Source organism: Girardinichthys multiradiatus, chromosome 11, assembly GCF_021462225.1.
Source record: "Girardinichthys multiradiatus isolate DD_20200921_A chromosome 11, DD_fGirMul_XY1, whole genome shotgun sequence".
NCBI classification, from domain to species: Eukaryota; Metazoa; Chordata; class Actinopteri; order Cyprinodontiformes; family Goodeidae; genus Girardinichthys; species Girardinichthys multiradiatus.
Window position 1 is genome coordinate 35,417,892 of NC_061804.1, and position 12,210 is coordinate 35,430,101.

The following is a 12,210-nucleotide window of genomic DNA, read 5'->3' on the forward strand; positions in this document are numbered from 1 at the left end:
CCCAGAAGTACTGAACTGCTCCAGTTTTGCAAACCTCTTAGCAGGTCCACAGGAGGTTGCTTTTCACTTTCCTAGAGCCTAATTAAATATTGCATGACGAGAAATTAACTTCACATGTTTCATTTGGTACGAAGATATTTTTCTCTGATTGCGCAAACTGCTTTGTTCTCTCTGCACGTGGTTCAGATTTATATTCTTTGCATCCCTCCTCCTAGTCATTGTCAAGGGGGCAACAGAGCATATCCCAGCGAGCACTGGGTTGAAGGTAGAGATGCACCTTTGACAGGCTTACCATCTGTCAGATCTCCAATCCGCTTTGAGCTGTGCAAAAAAACTTTTAGAAAAAAAACTCAAACAAAATGCAAACTGAACGTAAATGGTTCATATTTTTCAGCATCACAAGAACAGTGTGACAGCTTTAATTTACGAATTAATTAAATAAAACATGCTTAGATGTGAGTTATGTGCACATCCTGTCTTCTGTAAAGGCTAAACGTAAGACAAAATATTTGGTAGGAGAGGAGTAATTAGCTTTTGAGTCCAGCAAAGTTTTGAATACTTTCCAATATAGGAAGATACAAAAAAGTAACTTGTATATAGAGTGCTTTTGGTGCAATGCTGAACAAACGAGATCATGGTGACCAAGGAACACAGCAGACAAATCAGGTATTAAGGTCTGAAGAAGTTTAATGCAGAGTTAGGTTACAAAGCAATATCCCAAACTGTGAACATCTCACAGATTTTTTCAAAATGGGCAAGAGTATGGCTCAACTGCAAAACTACAAAGACAAGGACAAAGAGTCCGGATTGTAGTTTGCCACAAGCCACGTAGGGGGAACAGCAAACATGTAGAAAGGGGCACTCTGGTCTGATGAGAAGAACATTTATCTTTCAGGCCTTGATGCAAATGCTATGAACTGGTATGGTGGAAAACATACAGCTTACAAAAAAGTGGTGGTGGCATCATTATGCTGTGGGGAATATACAGGGAACTTAGTACAGAGCAATCCTGGAAGACAACCTGTTAGAGGCTAGCGAGACTTGAGACTGTGGTGAAGATCCTGCAGCAGGAAAGCAACTCTAACCATACAGCCAGAGCTACAGTAGAATAGCTTAGATCAGGGGTCTCCAACTCCAGTCCTCGAGAGCTATTGCCCTGTAACCTTTAGATACATCCCTGCTTCAACACAGCTGACTCAAATGATTGAATTAGCTCTTCGGCATGCCTTCAAGTTTGGCAAAGGTCTGTTAATGAGCTATTCAATTGGTTCAGGTGTGTTGGAGCAGGGATGTATCTAAAAGCTGCAGGACAGTAGCTCCCGAGGCCTGGAGTTGGAGACCCCTGGCTTAGATCAAAGCAGATTCATGTGTAAAAATAGCCCAGTCAAAGTTCAGGTCTAAATTCAAATGAGGATCTGTGGCAAAACATAAAGACTGATCTTCACAGACACTCTCCATCAAATCTGATTGATCCTAATCTATTTTGCAAATAAGAATGGGCAGATATTTCCATTTGTAGCTGCGAAGCTGGTCCAGACACACCCCAAAGGACTTGCAGTTGTAACTGCAGCTCTATCACATAATATCCCGATAAGTTACAATCAAGTTTTAAGTTGTAATGCAACGACATGTGGAAAAAATTAAAGAGGTATGAACACTTTTGATAAGCTATGTATAAAATGCAACAGACAGCTGAACTAAAAATCTAGAACTAATGACTGGCCAGATGTTGGACAAAACAAATCTCTGGCGGGGCAGAAACAAGTTGGGGAACACGAGGTGAACCAGAGGCAGATTATTCAGGACACGGTCGCAGCAGGATAGCGAGCTCAGGAGGGCTGCAAGGACTTGACCTTTTCTGAATATTCATGACGAGGGAAAAGAGATACACACCTTCCCTGACACCTAAAACCTCTGTGGGGGCCAAGAACAGAAGCCCGCTTATGATTCAGTGCCAAAACATTGTTATATCTAGCATAAAGAAACTAATGCATCAGGATATCTTGGCAGCCTGCCAGCCAGCAGGATCAATAACCATTAACACCATTGTGCATTCAGTCAGAGGACAGCAGGGATTTGAGGCTCTGCAGATTATTTCATCATGATGGGAGGTGGATCACAGCTTTAGTTACAGTAACCGCATCCAGCTCCTTGCTGCTCTGCTGTGAGAGATGCTTTTTGACTGACAATGTCATCAGAGCTCTCTCTCTCTCTCTCTTTATGCGTGTGTAAACACATGCAGCAGCCTAAAGAAACTAGGTCATTTTTCAGCCTCGATAGGATGAGGAGGAGTCGTCTGGAGACACACCGTGCTGCAAATGTGTGCTGTGTGCTTGTCTCAAAGAGTCAGGCCGTAATCCACACACTCCTGTTTTTATCTGCCTCATGAATCAGGGGAACATGCCTCTAGTGGTGATGAAATCCACAGAGAAACACAAGTAGTGAAGCAGGGGGGGGAGAGGAAGGAGAAAAAGGAGGAGGAAGAGGGACGAGCACTTGTAATTTCTTGCTCCAGATCTCTTTGGCTCAGTGCTGAGGAGACGCTGTTCATAAATAACCAAGACTTCAGTCTTTGGGATGCACAAAGCTCTGAGTCATGTAATATTGACATTGGCTTGCTAAGAAACAATAGAAGCATGTGGCAGGAATTACACAGAGGATCTCGAACATGATGTGCTGCACTCCCGTGGTATTCCTGAATATCTGAAGGTTGTTGGAGCTTTATCCAAAGTCGCTTCCTAAAGTGCTCCTTTGACTCTTTTTGAAAGGTATGGGACTGAACGTCCCTGATGCAGAGCAATGCTTTAAGGATACATCTGAGAGTAGCAGCAGAGTGTTTTCTGATTTAACTGTTGGAACAAAGCTCAGACTGATGCAAAGGAGTGGATCTTTTTTGGGGTTTTTTCAAGAAAATGTGCAGAGAAAGTGGAATAAAACCACTAAAATGATGCAGAGGTCTTAGTAAAAGAAAGAGCCGACAGCTTTCAGGGTAGATTGATAAGAACAAGCAGCACTCTGAGGCAAATGCAAGCATCAGCATGCCAACGTGGTCACTAAGTGGCGATGCCAGCATGCTGATGTAATGCAGTGTGAAATGCTTCTCAAGTTTGCCATCATTGCTCAGTGTGATATAAAGCAGCAAATGCATTTGAGGGAATCTCAAACAAGAGCAGAAATGATCCTCCAAGGAGCATCTGGACAGAATCCTGCTCCTCAGTCAGCTTATTTTTCTAAAGCAGGCATGTGTGCCCAAACATTAGTGGCATTAGAGACAAGAGGGACCTGGAAACTGACAAATGTGTACAGTCTATGTGGAAATATATGTAGATGTAAAGGTTTAACATACAGTGCAAGTAAGAAGTTTGCATACGCTCATAGTGGTCATGAATCTCGTCTTCATTTTGGGCTTATTAATGACTGTACATATTGGATAATTTTTCAAGGTGGAATTGTAATGAAACAAAGAATTAATTAATTTTAAAAACAATCAGGAGAACAAGTATGGATTTAATGTTAATGTTCTCTAATTTAAACAAGGATATTCCTTTACATTGTTTAGTTTGTCCATTCATGTCAGAAACAAACTTCTTGATCAAATGGAAATCATTTTAAATCTAAATCCACCAGGTGTATATGAATCATTTTGGGCTCAGCTGTAATGGTTCACATCAGACCATAAAATGTTGCTCAAATTTCAGTGAGCTTAAAGGTGTGCGTTTTGAAGCAGGGGCTTGTTTTTCTTTTGGTCAGCCCCCTCTCAGTCCAAATTTGTTACACTGTGCACAGTGACACTAGCCTTCAAGGGTCCTCCATTTCATGGCAGGCTTGAACTTCAGTGGTTCCTGGACTGCTACGGATCATTCAAAACTGTTTTATTTCATCTGAATGTGACAGTTAGGGTCAGATGGTTGAAACCCAGACACAATGTTGCACTCAAACAAAACAATGATCCAAAACATGCATCAAAAGCTGTTTTACAATAGATAAATCAGGTTATATCGTTCAAACTTTTGGAAACCTCTGACTTCAACTATGGTAAGAACCTCTAGACTTTGCCTAAAATTGGGTCAAATATCCCGCCAGATGTATGCCTGAAGGTTGTTGGTGGCTTTAAACAGTGTGTGGTTGAGGTTCAACTTCATTTAATCACCATTAGAGGGGGATTGTTCATATCTATTTCAGCCTGTATGTAGATATAACAGCGGTTTATTAGGGCAGCACAAATCTGTTTCCCTACTAAAAGAATTTGGGGGAAATATGTCATTTCACTCATATGGCTTAAAAATGTATTTTTTTTATATATAAAAAAACACATCTGCACTAAGCTGCACATCCTTCTCTTAATGGCCTTATATACACAGACACAAACACAAGCCGCAGTGCAAACAGAACAGCAATACTCTGAGGGGCAGATTATTAAAGCTTTGAACTGTTTGCAGCAAGTTTTGGGGTTGTTTGGAGACTGTGCTAATCACTAAAGAGGAGTGCTAAATTAGTGCCTTGGAGGTGTAAGAACAGGAATGTTTGCACCTGGCCCTGTTGCATTCATGTCCATGGGATTCTTTTTTTTTTCAACTTTATTGGCTGGCGTGACTGAGTTTCTGCCTCTTCGAGAATCTGAAGGTGTTGATTGTGAGAAGAGAGCCTGTAAGAAGGAAAAGATTCTCCAATTGTGCAAATGCGTTTAGTGATTCACATTATTCGAGTTCTAAGCGTGTTTCTTAAGCCAATTTGTTTTGACCCGTGGGTTTTGCTGGCTCAAATCCATCATTTTTTTGTTGTGGATTGATGTATTGTTTTTAGTGTTGCTGGGATTTAAGACAAATCGAAGTAAAGTGGTAACATCACACACCATAAATTTCTAATGGTTGAGAAAATTAGCAAAACCTCAGTCTTCATATTACATATGGATGCAATTGTCGCCCAGTCTCTTAGTTATTGTTTAATCATGAACCTTGACCTTAACTAAGGCAAGTGAGACCTACCTAGATGTTGTTCTAGGTTTTCTGTGTCCTCTGGGGTAAGTTGTCAGAATAATTTTGCTATGCCAGTCATTCCTGGGAAGGGTCACTAAGTTGTAGTTAATTCATGACTTGACCAAGGGGATGGTTTCTTTCCACATGTTGCCAGGCTGGTTTGGGTAGCTTTTTTCCCTTAAGAAGTGAAATTATCATTTGATATGTGGAGTGGAGCAGTTGTTAGCACTGTTGCTTTGCAACAAGAAGCTCCTGGGTTTGAATCCCAGCTCATGTTTTCTGCATGAAGCTTGCATGTTCTTCCTATGCATGCATGGTTTTCTCTCCAGCTTCCTCCTAAATTCCAATAACACGCATGCAGCTTAACTGGTCTGTAATTCATCCTAAATTATGAGTTTGTGAGGACATGGTTGTCCTGTGAATCTCTGTGTTAACCGTATGATGGTGGTGGGGTACACTCTGGCCACCTGACCAGGGTGTACCCCACCAACGACTACTGGAGATAAGCACCAGCCACGCCACAATCCTGCAAGGGCAAGCTGGTATAAACAATGGATGGATCAACCATTTAAAGACTACTTTTTTATTTACTTAGATGGTCTTTCTCTCATGATAAAATTAGTTTGATGATGGGAAACATTTATGGTCAACATAGAAGCAAAATCAGAAGAAATCACATCACTAACTTTATACGAGGAAATATCTGGATACCTGTAATCTACGTCTAACAGAAGTAATGTAATTCCAGTTGCAATTAGTTTTTTGTGCATCTTCATTATTTTTTTATTCTTCTTCTTCCTATTATTGTCATTTTTTAATAAAGCTCTCAATGTGCATGAATTGTGCATTGAAAGTGAATTGATGCACAGCAGGTTTGTTTTTCCTCCAAATCCAAACTGAAAGCAGTTTACTGAAATAACAGGAGTAAACTGCACTGTACTGACAGCTGATTGTTAGGTTAAAGCAAAAAAATTAAATGTTTTCCTATTTATTATTTGTCTGAATGAGGTATATCTGCCTCTGGTTTTCCGCCGCCATTCATTCCTTTATTCCAAAAATGGTTAATCAGCAAGTCTAAATAGTCTCTCTTGTCTCCTGTTTGAGCACCTCTTGCCCACAGGAGATAGGCAGCACCCCAATAAGGAGATGAGTGAAATATCCCAGATCAAACACCCAGCTGCTTTGCCAGTCAAGTAGCCAGTCTCTGGATTGTGACGAGCAGTTAAGGAGCAGATATTAAATAAGCCTTGTAAAGAAATTTGAAGTTAAGGAGCTATGTGTTTTGGGAATCTGCAAGTGCTTCTTAGGTACTCAGGAATGTTTACTTTCTAAATGTAAAACAAGATTATGGAATCTACAGGGGCAGAGGATTTGGGGATTAAAAACAAGTAATGACTGAATTAATATTACAAACTCACTGTGATGAGCACTTGTTCACTGAAATGAAAAAAAGTTTACTTTTGTGCAAATTTAATTCATAACTGGCTAAGAAATAACAACACAGACAGTATAGATGTTTGGGGTGTGAGGTAAAAAGAAGTAATTTAATTGCACCTGACAAAAAGTAATCTTGTTTCACTCAAACAAAATATAAACAAAAATGTGTTTTTTGCTGAGGAAAGTTAGAACGCTCTAGCCTTACTCTCTTTAGCTGAAATTACTTCAGCAAGACTCTTACTGTACCCACCTACCTGGAAAGTAGAGGAAAGTTGACCCGATGATTCAGTTTCGGTTGTTAAATGTTTCAGGAGTTTCTAGCATCTGCAGCTCATTTAAAGCCATCCCACAACATGAGATCAAGATCGAGGCTTTGACTAGGCCCAGGACATCTTTCGTAATTCTCAGCCGGTTCTTGGGAGGATTTATTGGAACATTCTGGGTCACTCTGATGCTCCAGGATCTGGTCCTCCTTAGCTCCATTTGTTTGATCTCACATTTTCCTCAAGCACCCTCTGATTTACGGTTAATTTCATGGTGGATTCTTTGATAGTGAATTGTGCAGGTCCCACTGAAGCAAAGCAATCCCAATGACACTTCCAGTGTTGGTATAAGGTTCTTTTCCTGCAATGCCCTATTGTATACCAAACGTCCACTATTGAATTTCAAAACTAATTAATCAGTCCAAAGAATTCACACTTTTAAACTTTTGTCTGGCCTTTGTGTTTTTCTTAGAGGTCAAAGGCTTCTTCCTTGCACCCATCCTATCCACGTGAAACTTGTGTAGTCTTCTTGTTATTGAAGCATTCAGTTTCATATTAACCGTGGAAAGACCTTGGTGACAACTTACGTTTTTGGAGACTTCTTTAAGCATCTTGCAGACCTGGGCATGTTGTCAATTGTTTTGAATGTCCTCCATTTGTAGACTAGTTTCCAGACAGAGGAATGGCAGATTACACGTGTATGTGAATTTTTTTTAATCTAATTTTACGGAACAGTTTAAAGGGTAGACTCTTCAGATTTATTGTTTATTTGACTTGAATTTAAATTGACATTAAATATCCATGTGTCCAAATATGCAGGCTGGCATAAAGTGTTCTGATTGTTTTTACAAGTGGGTTTAGGTGAAAAAGGGCCTTGAGAAAATAGAAAAAAACATTTTGCAGTATATGTTTAAAAATAAAATCGGTATTTGGCAAAAAATCTTTTGTGTTCAATAATTTTGTAAACATTGGCTAAGAGCTGAATTTGTTACATTCAAGATCTTCGTTTATTCAATGGCTTTCCATTATTAGAAGGATGTGAACTGCTTTTAATAATGGGCTTTAATTAATATGTGAATATTTTGCATCTGAAATGTCCAAAAAAAGACAAATTTACCTTTCATACTAATGCATTAGCTAAAAGAAAACACCAACCTAAGAGCTGATGGAAAAAATAAAATATAACTGCAACATCCAGGTCATTAAAACATGTTTACCAAAATTACCCTGATCCAACAACAGTGTTTAAGGGACGAGGGAACAGAAGCAGCTCTGCAGCATCTCATTATTGGGATAAAATGAGAATATATTGAGCACTTAAAGCAGCAGTCCAAACTCACCTGATGATCACACAAACCTTTTGTTCTTGCCAACAGCATGAAGAAACATGCTTTGGACACCATATGCTGCTATTAAGGCTTTAATCATCCAGGAGCAGATGGGCAGATTGCAGGCGACGTTACCGTCTGCTGCGATGTCAAGAGGAGACACGCCAGCGGAGGGAGTGCCAGCACTGGTCACCAGCATCTTCACATCACTAGGAGGAAGATCACTGCTTTTGTGCTGGCAAACATTAGTACACAGACTGCTACGGCCTACAACCACTGGGAACAATGTAGCTTGTGTTTAATGAATACTGTGTAAACTTTAACAATTAACAGGAAAGAGGTGACCCCTACACTGGAGCCGATTGGTCCTGCCTTTACCTCACAGCTCATTCATTACAGACATGCTCACAAAGATAAAGGAAGCCATCCTCCCTTCTTCTGGCTAATTAATGAGCATGAATCTGAAACCAGGGTGCAAATGTTTCACTGAGACCAACGATGTCAGGAATCCAATTATCTCAAAGACTGGACTAAATCCAAAACAACTATTCAAAAGAAAGTTATCTAGAAGAAAAAAAAGTCTCTGAAGTACTCAAGTTCACATGCAGGCCCGGATTTATATGTACGCCTATAGAAATATTCAGTTAAATGTCCTCGAGGGAGTTAGGCACCAACCACACCCTTTTCGTAGCCATCAGCTATATGCTGTCATAATTCTGACTCTATATTTGACCACTCTTCTGATTGTAATTGGTTGAGTTCAGAGTCCAGTTTTCACTGGCTGGTTTCCAGCCACTGACTCTACTTCTGAGCATGGTCGACCATTGCCCCCAATGGTGTCCAGGTTTCAATCATCTGACCCAGACAGCTAGACTCTGATGGAAAGAAACTAGATTGGATGTTCAGGAATATCCCAGAACTGGATGCTTCTGGACCAGTGTTATTCTCCACAGTGGAGCAAACTTGACAACCAACAAGAAGCACCCCTCCAAAATAGACCCCTTTAAATGGACAGTTTGCAGCTGCCCACATGGATAAACCAAATGCCTTCTGGAGAAAAGCTTTAATCAGAATCAGAATCAGCTTTATTGCCAAGTTCGTGCATACAAACAAGGAATTTGCCTCCGGTACACTTTGCTCTTTTGTTCTGTTTTTGCATTACGGAATATACAAATTTACAATTTACAATGTACAATATACACATATCTAATAGAAAAGGTGCATTGGCAACACCTGTATGCTGTTGTTTTGTAATCTATTGAATGTTCATCAACAGCCTGGGAGAAGAAACTGTCTCTGTGGCGGCTGGTTTCAGTGAACAGTGCTCTGTAGCGACGGCCTGAAGGTAAAACTCTAAACAGTTTATGTGCAGGGTGTGTGGGGTCTGCAGAGATTTTGGCAGCTCTTTTACTGACCCTATACCTGTATAAGTCCTGGTTGGAGAGAAGGTCAGCCCTGATTATTCTCTCTGCAGTTCTGATTATTCGATGCAGTCTGGACCTGTCCTGTTTTGTGGATGAGCCAAACCACACTGAGATGGATGAAGACAGGACAGATTGAATGATAGCAGTGTAGAAGATGACCAACAGCTCCTGTGTAAAGGTGAACTTCTTGAGTTGCCTCAGGAAGTACAGTCTCTGCTGGGCCTTCTTTCGAACAGTGTCTATGTGTGAAGACCATCTCAGGTCCTCAGAGATGGTGGTTCCTAAGAACCTGAAGTGGTCCACAGCTGACACGGTGTTGTTGAGGATGGTGAGGGGTGTGTGGGGGTGGTGTTCTTGAGTGAGTTGAGTTCAAGGTAGTTCTGACTGCACCAGTGTACCAGCTGATCCACCTGCTGTCTGTATGCAGACTCATCACCGTCCTGGATCAGTCCAATGACAGTGGTGTCATCTGCAAACTTCAAGAGTTTCACAGACGAGTCCGATGAGGTGCAGTCATTTGTGTACAGAGAGAAGAGGAGTGGGGATAGAACACACCCCTGGGGGGCACCAGTACTTATTGATCTGGATCGGGAGAAGATGCTCCCCAGTCTCACCTCCTGCTGTTGGTCTGTCAGGAAGCTGTTGATCCACTGACAGGTAGGAAGCGGACCTCACATGTCTCCAGTGACTTGTTGAAGATCCTTGTGAAGATCGGAGCAAGTTGATTTGCGCAGGCTTTCAGGCATGATGGGGAGACGTTATCAGGTCCTCCAGCTTTCTTTGTTTTCATGCGCTGAAAGAGCCTGTTTACCTCTTCCTCGGAGATCTTTAGTGCAGGCAGAGGATCTGATGGGGGGGGGTTGGTTGCTGTATGGCAGGAATTTGTTCCTGAATGGGATGTAGAGGGGATTATTTGAGGTGTGAATGGCTTCTTGTCATGTCTGCAGTAGAAGGTCAGATGGGACAAACACTGAGCTATCTGAAGAGTGTTTGGCAGAGTCAAGCTGACGCATTTAATGCTTTGAACACAGTACCAACTGTCAAGCACGGTGGTGGTAGCATAATGCTGCAGCTCCATTTTGCAGACAGTTCCATTGGTGTATTGCACAAGTTGGATGGAATAATGAAGAAAGAAGATTAAAATTCTTCAACTTTGTGGCAAAACAAGAGCTAGATGGTTGAAACTTGGGACAACTAGGCGATCTACAGGTCCTTCTCAAAATATTAGCATATTGTGATAAAGTTAATTATTTTCCATAATGTCATGATGAAAATTTAACATTCATATATTTTAGATTCATTGCACACTAACTGGAATATTTCAGGTCTTTTATTGTCTTAATACGGATGATTTTGGCATACAGCTCATGAAAACCCAAAATTCCTATCTCACAAAATTAGCATATCCTTAAAAGGGTCTCTAAACGAGCTATGAACCTAATCATCTGAATCAACGAGTTAACTCTAAACACCTGCAAAAGATTCCTGAGGCCTTTAAAACTCCCAGCCTGGTTCATCACTCAAAACCCCAATCATGGGTAAGACTGCCGACCTGACTGCTGTCCAGAAGGCCACTATTGACACCCTCAAGCAAGAGGGTAAGACACAGAAAGAAATTTCTGAACGAATAGGCTGTTCCCAGAGTGCTGTATCAAGGCACCTCAGTGGGAAGTCTGTGGGAAGGAAAAAGTGTGGCAGAAAACGCTGCACAATGAGAAGAGGTGACCGGACCCTGAGGAAGATTGTGGAGAAGGGCCGATTCCAGACCTTGGGGGACCTGCGGAAGCAGTGGACTGAGTCTGGAGTAGAAACATCCAGAGCCACCGTGCACAGGCGTGTGCAGGAAATGGGCTACAGGTGCCGCATTCCCCAGGTCAAGCCACTTTTGAACCAGAAACAGCGGCAGAAGCGCCTGACCTGGGCTACAGAGAAGCAGCACTGGACTGTTGCTCAGTGGTCCAAAGTACTTTTTCCAGATGAAAGCAAATTCTGCATGTCATTCAGAAATCAAGGTGCCAGAGTCTGGAGGAAGACTGGGGAGAAGGAAATGCCAAAATGCCAGAAGTCCAGTGTCAAGTACCCACAGTCAGTGTTGGTCTGGGGTGCCGTGTCAGCTGCTGGTGTTGGTCCACTGTGTTTTATCAAGGGCAGGGTCAATGCAGCTAGCTATCAGGAGATTTTGGAGCACTTCATGCTTCCATCTGCTGAAAAGCTTTATGGAGATGAAGATTTCATTTTTCAGCACGACCTGGCACCTGCTCACAGTGCCAAAACCACTGGTAAATGGTTTACTGACCATGGTATCACTGTGCTCAATAGGCCTGCCAACTCTCCTGACCTGAACCCCATAGAGAATCTGTGGGATATTGTGAAGAGAACGTTGAGAGACTCAAGACCCAACACTCTGGATGAGCTAAAGGCCGCTATCGAAGCATCCTGGGCCTCCATAAGACCTCAGCAGTGCCACAGGCTGATTGCCTCCATGCCACGCCGCATTGAAGCAGTCATTTATGCAAAAGGATTCCCGACCAAGTATTGAATGCATAACTGTACATGATTATTTGAAGGTTGACGTTTTTTGTATTAAAAACACTTTTCTTTTGTTGGTCGGATGAAATATGCTAATTTTGTGAGATAGGAATTTTGGGTTTTAATGAGCTGTATGCCAAAATCATCCATATTAAGACAATAAAAGACCTGAAATATTTCAGTTAGGGTACAATGAATCTAAAATATATGAATGTTAAATTTTCATCATGACATTATTGAAAATAATTAACTT